The sequence below is a fragment of the Rhea americana genome, unplaced genomic scaffold, assembly GCF_003343005.1.
Source record: "Rhea americana isolate MKP2758 unplaced genomic scaffold, rheAme1 scaffold_150, whole genome shotgun sequence".
Lineage (NCBI taxonomy): Eukaryota > Metazoa > Chordata > Aves > Rheiformes > Rheidae > Rhea > Rhea americana.
The window spans coordinates 254,210-266,515 of NW_028185595.1; the positions used below are offsets into that span (position 1 = coordinate 254,210).

Consider the following 12,306-nt stretch of genomic DNA (forward strand, 5'->3'; position numbering starts at 1 on the left):
GACCCAAGGGATGCGGGCRGACAGACGCAACCAAACAGAGCCTGTGCTTTCAGCAGCCGCTTCGTGCTGGGATAAGGTACGTGCTGGCACGCGGAGATGCCAAGCTCAGGGCCTGGGCGCTGCACCGTTGCCTTAGCGAGCCCTGAACCTTCCCAAATACGCCCAGACTGATCGTTACCCATCTCTAAACAGGATTCTGTTGGACCGTCCGTGCTTCCTGATCAGATACGCTCAGTAACTAAAGTGAGAGGCTTCTCCTGCTTGCATGCACAAGTGATGCTTGACTTTTTTTTGGCTCAACACTTGCTGAAATCRGCCATGGCTTGCTCACTTCCATATCGGACGGTGGCAGCTCTGCCGACCCCCCGGGCCTTTCGGCAGGCGCTGCCGAGGAGCCTCGTGCCTTGCTCGGCCGTTTTTCTTGCCATCTGCTCAAAAACGGAGGAACGGCAAACACTTCTCCCCAGCTCAGAATTTGCCTCTGGCCACATTTTTATAGCTGCTTTGTCAACAGGGTACGAACTCTTGGGGCTGGTAGAAGCAGCTCTGATGATCTTATTCCCCAGTCTGTCCAGGTTGTAGGAATTATTTYGTTTTACATTTTTGTGCAGATCATCTCTATTTGCTTAGCCCAGAGGATATGCGCATWTTGTATATCAATCAAAATAAATAGTGGCTTCACTGTACAAAGTAAAATATGCCTAACGCTTGTACGCACATGCATATTTTATGGATTGCTACTAATGAAAGATATTGTATTTCATTTGTTTGCTGCTTGCTTGAGAGCAGAGAATAAATTTTTGTTGAAGCAGATCAATACTTTAACTGAACGTACGCTTTGGAAATTACTTGACAAGGCTTGATTTATGCATCTTTTCATATTTGTTCTAATTTTATCTTGTTATCTTTACAGCTTGAAAACTTCCATACTTAGACTGCTCACAAATGGTCTTCTGCTTCAGCATAGTAAACAACMTTGAAAAAATTTACGTTCCTCCCAGTGATAAAACAGAGTAATTTAAGATACTCATGTAAAAGCTGGCTTGTACAACTACATTCCTACAGAGAAAATTGTTTCATCAGGGAGGAAAACAGCTTTTCAGCCACCACTGAAAGCTGCTGTCCACCACGGAGCTGGGCAGAGGGACTCGCTCCTTCTCCTTCCCATGTTGAAGACAGTAATTTGATTGATTTTAAAAAGACAGATGACCTGCTCCAACATTTCACCTGCCAAATCTTTCCATTCCATTGCAATGGGGACACATTTTTTTGGTCTCGTTATRCACAAAGATGTTATCAGCTTGTCTCAAAAACACAGGGGTAACATAACGCACAGACACGAGTCAGCTGCCCAAAGGACACCCAGCCTCAGGGCGGGTTACTAGACACGCAACATCTGCCACGGACCCATTCAGTCGCTGGCCAGCGCTAGCGGTCGAGGGCAGACAAGGTGCTGCTGGCAACACACAGGCGAAGTGCTTCTCGGATCCCCCGTCCTCACTCGATCTCCTACTACCTGCTTCACCTCCATAGCTCCATATCAAAACGCCTGATCAATGTTCTACAGATCCAACAGTCCTTCCTTCATAAGCTAGTAGATCAAATCAATCGCAGAAGGCACCGACATCATATCTCCATACTATAAAATAGATGATCTTACCCAAAAGCACAGGTTCTCCTCGGTGGGCCAGACCCATTAACCTCCTGTGAAGCTTAAAAGCCACCAAACCCCTTCCCCATGGTGTCACCTGCAAAAACACCCAGCGTTTTCAGCACTGAACCCACGTGCCTTATAGACTAGCTAGCAATGGAGATGCTTCATCGTATCATCGGGGCTGGCCAAGGACAGTTCAGGTCCCAAACACGGGAGGGCGTAAGCAATGACTTAAAAACACAACCATCCCCCCGTCTGCTGCTTCTGAAAGCGGTGAGAYGAAGCACTGTCCTGCTACACTGCACAGTTAACAGGGGAGGGTTTTAGAAAACATTCTGCTTATAATAAATTCATTTTTCGTTTAAAGAAAAAAATCAAGATGTAAAATATGGCTAATGTYGGATGTTAATTGTAAAACTGACAACCATTAGATGAAATGGGTAATTTTACAAGTACAGCAGAAGGGGATTAAATTATGTKCAAGACTTATTAGGCTGCATCTTATTGTTATTAAAAAAACATTAGCTATATTTTAGGAGTAATGACCTGAAGAAAAAATTAACTCTAGTTTATCTACGACATCCTCAAAATTAATCTCCAAGAAGGATACTCACCGGGCCAAATCCTGCAGGAAATAGGGCAAATTGCAAATTTTTGGAAGTTTCATAAAGAGAAATAAGTACAGGCCTGAGTCCCTTGAGGACTGAGAGGATGTGCACTTCTGTAAAGTCCTTTGAGKTCTGTGGTTGGAGATGCCTGGGGGGAAGGCTGGTAGAAAGCACAACTCCACTAACCCAAAYGGTCCTTCTAGATTAAGGGAGTCCACCCATTAACAAAATCTCTGTGCACTTTAAYGTGCTGTCCTCAAGACAGAAGCTAAACCTTAGTCTTTATACATCCTATTCCTGCAAGTGCTTACAAACAACAAGCCTAGCAGGGCAGATAATGAGAAAACTGTGCGCTTGAGCCACCAATATTCCCAGAATGGCAGCTCAGAAACAGCTTGGAAACGTATATCTGCACCTCCATGAAGTCTAACAAAGGGTTAAGTCAAATCCGCTCATGGCAAACGTTAATAAAAAAGGGCATTGAAATACCTACTGAAATATCAAATATTAAACACATTTAATTAAACCTGAACAGCCCTTTATTAATAAATTATTATTATTATTATTGCCTGCCGGAGAGATCAATTTCCACACCAAAGGGACTTCTCCAGCTGATAAAGAAACAAAAAGGAATTGATGTCTCTGCACATCCGCTCCCTTTCCTTGAAGTTATCCTTTGACTCTTTCAGCTCCATCTTCCCCACTAAATCACCCACGTCAAATTAATTACACAAGCAGCCGTGCTTAGCAAGGGTGATATGCCCGCCTGAACCCAGAGCAGCACCAGCCATGGAGAAAAGCTGTGTTAAAACCTGATTTTGAACACAATTCTGAGATTAAAAGCAGCAGAATTTTAAGATTTTCTCAGCTAATCCTTGCAATCAGCTACGCAAAACAGTTAYGCATAAGTATTTCCTCCTGCCTCTTTACTCCTTTAATTGATTTCACTGTATTGAGCACTGGGAAGGTAGCACAGGGACCAGCTGTCAGTACGGGAGTAGTCCAAGGCCATGGGTACCTCCAAAACGTCTTTCTGGTCTAGCACTAGCTGAATAATCCGTATAGCCCTTTTCCTCCGGTGTGAAATACGACTTCAGATGATTTCGCAGACACCGTATTAACTCGCAGGATCGCCGGAGATAGCATTCTTTTGGCCATTCCCAAGGTAAGAGACGCTAGTGGAACTCGCTTGGGACAGTACTTCCTCCCTTGCTTGCCTTGCGCATCCCCTCCTTTCTGTAGCAATGGGTGCAACAGGAACCCTGTTTTTCTGTCGAAGGGGCTGGAAATCTGGCTGGGTGCTCGGCTGCGTTTCCATCGGGAGGCTGCAGAAAACATTCTTCTGGGACAAGCGCTTCCCTCCAAGCTGCCGTTCAGAGCTGAAACTTTCASTTGCAAATAAGCCTAACTAAACGGATTAGAAAACTGCTTTATCCCTGATGATATTTTAGAAACTCCCAGTAATACTGAGTACCTGAACTGCCAAGCGCTTGCCTTAGCACGGTCACACAACAGGGTGTCGCGCCTGCTCGTTGAGCGAGAGCAGGGACGACCTTCATCTCCAGCACGTTATTGCTGACCCAGCCGGAGGTGCTCAGCCTTTCCCCGGGCTGGACACCTACCCTGCGACTCGGGCAGTTTTCAGCAGGTTTTCATTTTGTTTGCTGCCAGCATGGAGAGCGAGAATAAACTCGGCCGCGGGGAGACAGGGGCTGTTTCCCATACTAAAATTCCCATCTTAAAATAAACAAACTCGCTACAGAAATCATATCACCAATGTAGTCAAACTGGTTTAARTTTTACCTCTCTGATACACGTAAAACCATCGGGTGGGGTCTAGGAAAAAGTAAGAAAAAAATTTAAACAAAAAGAAAGCAACAACCACATACAACTTTGTCTTTTTTTCCTTCAATTTTACGGTGACAGTGGATGGAATCTGTAAGTGCCATAGGGTGCCCTTTCCCAGTGATGGTAGGATTGCTTCAACGTGTATTTTACCCGCGTTTCTTTCCCGAACTGTGTCTCTTACCCCAAATAGCAGGAAAGGAAACCAGCAGTCCCTTTCCCCTGCGTGACCATGAAACTTGGGGTACCGTGTGAAGGGCAGCGTGCACACAGCCATGCACCCATGCAATCACCCATGCGTACGGCAAGACAGCRGTGCAGCAGTCACTCCAGAAGCTCTGATAAGGAGCACTTGGCATGCAATTTTTGAAGTCTCGACAGAGGTGTTTCTCTGACAACAAGAGGCACCCACAACCTTCTGCTTCCTCGCCATAGCTTAGCTCTTCAGCAGCTGGAGAAATAAAAAACTATTAGTACAGGCAAAGAAGTCCCAGGTGGTCTGCATGTCTGTGCAACCTCTGCTCTTTGGAGCCACTTCACTTGCAACATGGTGATTTCACACTATCCTCATAATCCCTGGGAGAAAATTTCATTAGCAAGTTAGATTAAAAATAACTGAATTAATTGCATTTTCAAGGTATGGACATGGCTTCTCTTGGCATCCATTTCTTCTTACTGGAGAATTCAGCACACAATTTGATGTGCAACCATCTGCAAAAGGTGCAAGAGCGCTGGCTGGTCCACCGCTACCTGCAGCTCTCCTAGCCCAACCTCCACTCTACGCAGCTCCTGCCTTCCAACAGTCCAGCTTCAACTATTTCCTTACTTACCATGCAGTCAGTGCCACCAGACGCCTCTAAGCCTTCCTAAACTCCTTCTCACCGTACCGCTTCTTCTTCAGTATCTTAGCCCTCCCTGCCAACRCTGGCAAAGCACAGGACCTTACCCTACTTCACCCTACTGACGCATTAACCTACTGGGCAAGGAGTGTCATTGCCTCCTGAGCACTAAAAAGGCTCCAAAGCCCCTCAAACTGTGCAGTTCTCATTGAGATGTGTGTTTTCTCTGTAGCTGGAGGCTAAAGGAAAAGATGTATGTGGGGGCAGCTTGGGCTCACACCGCACRCGCCGTACCTGTCTCTGCTTTTCTCCAGGTGGATGGAGAACCTCGAGACCCCACCCTTCTGGGCAAGTCTTGCAGCAGCAAAACTTCGTTCCTCTTTCATTATTCTCAGTTCAAGTGTTATTGTTGGAAAATTTGCTTCTTCTTAATGGAGGAACAGCTGAATTAAATGAAAAATCTTTGGGATGGAACATTAAACATTAGCAATCAGATCACCTGCTGTCTGGAAAAACCTGCTTTACAGGACAGTCCAAGGACAGGAAGGAAAGGGAGAAAAATCTCCCATTTAAAGTCTAATAAGTACAGTTCTAAATTTGCATTCTAACACTAGCTGTAAACTAATTTCCATCCATGAAGAACAAAGAAATGTAAATGCAACCATTCATTAGAGAAAGCAAGATAATAGCGTCCCGATTTAGCAAGGGTGAAATCTATGAATAAAAGAAGAGCTAGTGCTATGGAAGGGTCCCTCTGCAAATATTGGGTTTTAAAAGATGAAGACTCGGAGATGATCAACAGATAGCAGAAAGACAACAGCTGTGCTAAAAAAAAATAAAAAGGACAATCTGCTTTTCTGTATTGGGAAACTTTGGGGGTTATTGAAGCTTAGAATGAAGATAGCATTCTGAATATAACAAATATTTTCTTTCTTTACAGACATAGGGAAAAAAACTCTTAAGAGATTAAAAATCTCATTTAACAATACATTTTTCTTCATTAGCTGAAAAACTTCACAGAAGTCAGCTTGCAATGACTGAACTGAAAATTAATTCCCTTCCTGAATATTAGAATAGTTTTTGGTTCAGAATCTATTTTTTGCTCAACACTGATTTGCTCTTCTTTTGAAAACCTGCACTTTTTCAATGAGCTCAACAGAAAACATCTTAATCATCCAAGTTCATGTGCTTATGTCTACTTAGCAGATTGAATAGGATAAATAAAAGAAACCAGAATGTTGCTACCAACACTTCCAAAGCTGCTCTTAAAGCAGACAAAAACAGTTTGAGGACTTGAGTATTTTTCTCACTTCTTCCAAAGAGTCTGATTTTTTTTTTTTTTTTTTGCTCCTAAAATGACACCCATGATACGGATTACTCTCTGGACAGAGAAAACAGAGCAATGGCATCAGCTCTGAGCAACTACGGATCAATCAAAAGGAAAAAAAATTTTGAAAAAGTTCAACTGATCAWTTTGAAGACTATTTCTAACGTGCTGGTGGTCTGTTTACAAACAGCCGGCGGTGCCTATGCTTGGCTATGACCCTATTCTCTAAGCAAATGAACATGGCCTATAGAATTTATTTCATTCCGATAATCAGTTCTGTTGAACAGYAGAGCTCCGGTACACGGGAAAATGGGATATTTATTCTTTTGTCTGGCTTTTCGGAAAGCAGAGCATTAGAGGGCTATAGCGCGSGACGACAGCGCGAGCTGGCCCCGCGGGGGATCTGCCCAGACCTCCGCTTTATCACAAGCTCCCCAAAGAGGGCTCCGAAGCTCAGAAGACACTTCTTTATTAGACTGTAAACAAGAATTACCGACTTTAAGAACTCAAAGGAACTCAACAGAATAGATATGAAATGGTCTCTAAACAAGTTTCCCACTGCCAAACATACCTCGTGGGATGGGTCCATCCCTTTTTGTGGGCCAGCTCGGTTGTTTCCTCAGGTGCGACAAACTACAGCCAGGCCTGCCCTAGACTCTAGATGGGTCTGTTAATTTGAAAGAAGTTTATTTCCTCCTGAATAGCCTCTCCCAAGTCAGCGATATCTCAACAGCAGACTCACTTTTGTCAGAAAAGCCGCGACACGTTTCACAGCGTGGGTTGTACTTGTAAAGAGCAGCCACACAGGCAAGGGAAGAGCCGCAAACAAACGTAAGCTGCAGAGGACGAGCCCAACTCTTGGCGACGCCGTGCCACCCACCAACACCCTGGTGTGCTGCTGCCAAAAGAGGAGCTGGTGTTAATGCACCCGCTGGATGCCACCGCCCAGACATATCCCCGGCTCAGCAGGCTGTCAGACCTGCCTGATGCTTTAGGTTGCCAAATTCCCCTGAAGACTGCCCAGACTCGGGCACACGGACCTCACGGGCAGCAGCAACCATCCATGTCTACTGGTACCCGCAGCACCAGGCCGCTGCAATGACTTCCACCAGGGAGCAAGGCATCTGCCACCCAAACCAGGCGCCAGTTGTGTGCTTCCATATTCAGAGATCGTAGAGAACAGCACAAATTCAGCGTGGTTAAGTCATGAGTTTGATCCAATGTGCCCTCTCCCGCTTCCTGGATTCCAGTGCTCCCTGGAAGCTGCCTTGAAGTCTCTGCATCTGAAATCCCTCCTCTCCAGCATGGCAGCAGGTCCCCACCAAGGAAACACCACCCCRTAGTGAAGAGCTAGCCGCGGCCCCAGAGGGAGGAGGACTCCTAAGCGGTTTTGCAGAGAGACGTGCCTCCTCCAAGTGTCTCATGTTTGAGCTCATCAACTGGTATTCACACTATGAAGGTGTGAGTCCATGCCTGACCTGGTTTGGATCTGTTGAACCATCCAAAATACTTAGATGTCCAAATCTCGTTGGCATGGGAGAAGCAGGGTCTTTGCTCACAGGGGCAAGCTAAGGGCTGCTCTTGAAGGAGCAAGCTGCTCCTGTGCTGGCTTTCTCCCATCTTCTTTCTATCTGTTTCCTGACCTCTTGGACCCAAGCAGGCTAAATACTTTGATAATTCAAGCAAAGGAGAGTTTTTTTTCTTCTAATGAATCATTTTTGGCCTATCAAAAAAACTGGGGTAAGAATAAGGAGGTTAAAAAAACCTCACTTCAGTGACAAGAAGATAGAAAGTTCCCGCATTCTGCGGGTACCTGGTCTAGTTTAACAGTCCACCTCATAGCCCCAGGGCTGGTCTCTGACGCGAGACAGAGGGGTTGGATTAACTTCAGCAAGAAATACAAGTTTCAGAAACACGACGTGGCCAGTGGAAGCTCAAAACCCCACGGCTGTGTCGCGTCCAGCACGAAGGAAGGACAAAAAGGCCAACGGCCAGAGCTCTCCCCTCGGCAGGCTCCGGTTGGGTGAAAAGGAGGTGAAAAACCCCCTCAAATTACAGAGCAGATTTGCTGCTTCTCTGAGTAGCCAAGGGCAAAAAAGACCTCGGATGTAACAGCCAGGCAGCATCAGACCGCAGCCCGCAGCCCCGGGCGCTCGGCACCCGCTCTCCGGAGCGTGAGTGCGGCCCGCGTCTCCTTGTTACTCCGCGTTGTTTAAACGTCCTATTTCCCCACGCTGCCGCAACRCAGCAAGGCACGGCACAAACGGAGCTGCGTTTTACTCTACTGACGGCGTAACGCGGGAAGCGCGCTCTCGTTTCCCGGCTTCTTGTGGAACATAGCACGTTACTCTGAATTCAAACAACGCGTTGAAGCGCCATTTAGCAACATCCTGAATCCCTGCAGAAAAGTGGTAGAAAAATATTTACATACCAAATTTTATATTGTTGAACAATTTTTGTATGCTTTATTAAACAAATGTATTTCCTGCAATGCATACATTTTACAGGCCATGGAGCCTGGCAGTAATTTCAGTTTTACTCACTCAACATCGCTTCTTTAATTCAGCTTAAAGGATCTTTCCACAAAAGACGGCTCAGGCTGATATCCRGTCCCATTCAGAAAATAATTGTCTGTTTTGTCGGGGGTATCGAAGGCCATTTCTCCTAAATACATACAATTTCAGTTCAATATAGGGGTATAGTTTCCAGCCTTCGGTGGCTGTTAAGAGAACTGCTCGTTCCCACAGTAAAAACCTTGGAGCCTTTTCTTAAAGACCCTCCTCCTGTGGGTGGCCAAACGGGCGCACGAAAAAGGACTCGTACGCTACGTGCAAGGCAGTATGTACACGCTCGGCATTTCAGGAAAACAGCAGCCTACTACAYCGTGGAGCTCAAGCACCATAAAACAAGCCTAGATCAGGTAAAAACATGGCACTAACCGGAAGAGGCTTCAGCGCTATCCCAGCTCCGAGACCCTCCAATCTCGAGCCCTAATTGAGCTCCGCTCCCTAAAGCGGAGATGGGGCTACCCCCTTCTCGCCTCTAGAAGGTGCTCTGTCCAAACCACTGCTAACACTATTTGTGTATTTTGCAATATTTTCCACCACTTTCTAGAAATTCTTTTCATGCCCTCAAAACTACCCAGCATTTAATTCATGGAATTTTTTCCCAGTCACCAGTGATGAACTTCACTGAAGAGAAGATCCTCTCTCTTCCACAGAGGCCCTGCGAAAACCTCAGTCTGAAGAATTACTCCAAGGACAAGCATCCATAATCAATCTCTTTCAAAGCCTGTAAGTGGCACTTAATAAATCATGGTTCTAATTAAACTGAAGGAATTGCGAGAGAAGAGAGAATAAAGACCACTGCCAGGGTGGGAGAAAAAAGAAAAAGAAAAGTCATCTTGCTCTGCTCTCTATTTCTCATGTACCCTCCAGCAGGAAACTTTAAGCCCTGCAAGAAAATCCTCATAGTGCACTATTGGCCTAGCAGCAGAACTCACAGTAACCTCATTTCTCTTTAGGGGTATCAAAGAAGCCAACATTAAAATATACTGCTCTTCTGAAAAAAGGAGTTTTGCAGAACTTGCAGTATTTCACTGGACACACAAAATGGTTTATGCAAATCAGTTCTTATGTGAAAACATCATTTCAGTTCATATCCTTAGCAAGATTTGAACTGCAGAGCCCAGGCATTTGAAAAGAGAAACGTCTAACATGAATTGCAATGCAACCTAAAAGCCAGCTTGCTTGATAGCTCCGATCGCTTCTTTTAGCTTACGAAGTCACGGTTATCAGCAGCGTCAGCAGYGTTCCCGCTCGCAGTAACACATTACAACCCGGCAGCGCCATTTCACAGCGTTCGAACACTTCGGCACCTATCTCCAACCCGGCTGGAGAAGCGAGTTACGCCTCAGCAGTGCCCTGGAAGAACAAGCGGTGCTGAGGCAACGCATGAAGTCGCAAGCGGTAAAATGGGAATAACGAGGCTTGTGCCTCCAGGCACGTACTGCCAGCGCTCCACACAAGTCCCCCGAACTTCATTCGCCCTCAGCTAACGCAGCTCCCCGTTACAAACGGGCCTGACTTCTGTACTCGGGTCTCGCACTGTTTCACGAGACAAAGTTCCACTCCAGTTATGGCAAGGACTCGACCAAGACTTCATTTCTCTTCCAGGTCAAACTCCAGGTAGTGCTTGAGGTACGCAGTAGTTACTTGTAACCGACTCAAAGCATCACAAAGAGCAATCTAAGAAATGCAACCAAGACTAACAGAGTGATAAGGTCAGAAGATGACTAACAGAAGAGCTGAAGGCAAGTGTGAATTTGATAAAATAAAGGAGAAGATAGTCACCTACATGAAGGAGCTGCACCAATTTTTTTTGTCATACACCCAGAGCTACTTGCAGTACATACTGGATGGCAACTCCCTCACAGTCCACCCTGCCAGCATCTACTACCACTACTACTGCTACTACCACTACTACAGAAAAAAAAAAAAAAAAGGAAAAAAAACCCAGTTACAAACTAACACCTGAAGCAGTCACAAATCTTCTATGCAAACGTAACACCACTACCTCATCCCAAGATGTGTGTAGTACTTCACAGAGCAAGCTGAGTAACCCAGGGAGATTTCCAAAAGCAAGACAAATATTCGTGACTGTGGCATGCTTGTTCTGTGACAAGGTTACTTCAGGGGCTCTAAAGGCAGCTCTAAGAGGGCTCCGATCACAGAGCTGTTCCGATGCTGCAGAAGACTGGCTTTCTCCAGATATCCTACAAGTGCTTAACTTCAGCTAGCAAAAATCCTTTGCTATGCAAACCCCACAGTAAAACTAAAGCCAAGTACTGTCTGCAGACAGGAGGTGGTGGTGGTGGTGGTGGGGAACAGTATTCCAAAAAGCTGCAATTCTTGGCACTTCACAGTCCACCGCACTGCGCTCCGGGAACAGCTTTCCAGCATTATTCTCAGCTAATCAGTACTCCTTTTTTCTATCAAACCACACTTTGTAGGATTTTCCTCTTTGAAAAGAGGACAGACCTAAAAAGAGCTATCTTGGTCAATGTCAAAGATTCATTGAACCCGGGGAAGAAAGTGAGAACAAGATGAACAGACAATACTCCTGGGAACCCTGTCCTGGTGCCCAGCAATCTCAGTGGGACTTCCCAATCCACAGCTGATACCCTTGTAGTCAAGGCATAGATAGCTCTTCCGTGAATTTTTGAGCCACACGCTYCCTTAGTCTCCACAAGTATAATATCACAAGCTTATTTGCTCTGCAAAGTGCTTCTRTCCATTTGCTCCTCTTGCCCAAGTCAAATAAGCAGATTATATAAAGCAAAAATAATGCACTTCTCATTCTCATAGAAGGTATTTTGTAGCAAGATTCTTCTCCACARATTTTAGTCTTCATTTAATCAGAAGAAATCTGGATAGCTCTTGGTATAGTCACAGGAAACAACGGTCACAGTGGAGGCTTCTGCACCACCAAGCTCGGCTCTCAGAGGGCAATTCCCTTCTGAGCTTAGAATCATCCTGCTCCCGCCAGCGACGGCAGTGACGCTGGCATCAGGGCCCTACCACTGCACAAATACACAGTAAGGCCAGTTCCTGCACTAACGGCTTGTCATCTCCGCAGCAAATAATGCATTAAGAGGTTCCCCCCTCTCCCCCCAGTTCACATGTCAAGCAGCGCTCAGCAGGGACAAACGGTGCTCATCTGTCATGCCACGGGTGCCACCTGCCTGGGCAAGCCCAGTTCATGTGCACTTGATTTACTTACGCTCCACGATCCAGGAGATTTGCTCATAGTTACACCAGGGACCTGGCCTGGACCTGAGGTTACACAGACATCCTCAATCACAACCAGCTAGGTAAAAAAGAAAGCCAGCTGTTAAAAGCCATCATTTGTGATTTTTTATTTATTTATTTATTTATTTTTTTCAAAGTCGGTCCTGGATACAGACGAAAGTTGTAGGACTCTTTTGCAGGTATTTTGGTAAGATGGAAAGATGTGGGTGAAAAGAAATAAAGA

General features: G+C 45.6%; 1 protein-coding gene across 1 annotated transcript in view; it reads right to left on the bottom strand.

The window, feature by feature from the left end:
• Positions 1-12,070, bottom strand: part of KCNIP1 (potassium voltage-gated channel interacting protein 1) — a 32,210-nt gene extending 20,140 nt beyond the window's left edge. Inside the window, exon 1 of the mRNA XM_085299571.1 lies at positions 12,055-12,070. The gene's annotated coding sequence lies outside the window, so the exon portion shown is untranslated. The remainder of the gene's footprint in view (positions 1-12,054) is intronic.
• Between the last annotated feature and the right edge of the window lie 236 nt (positions 12,071-12,306).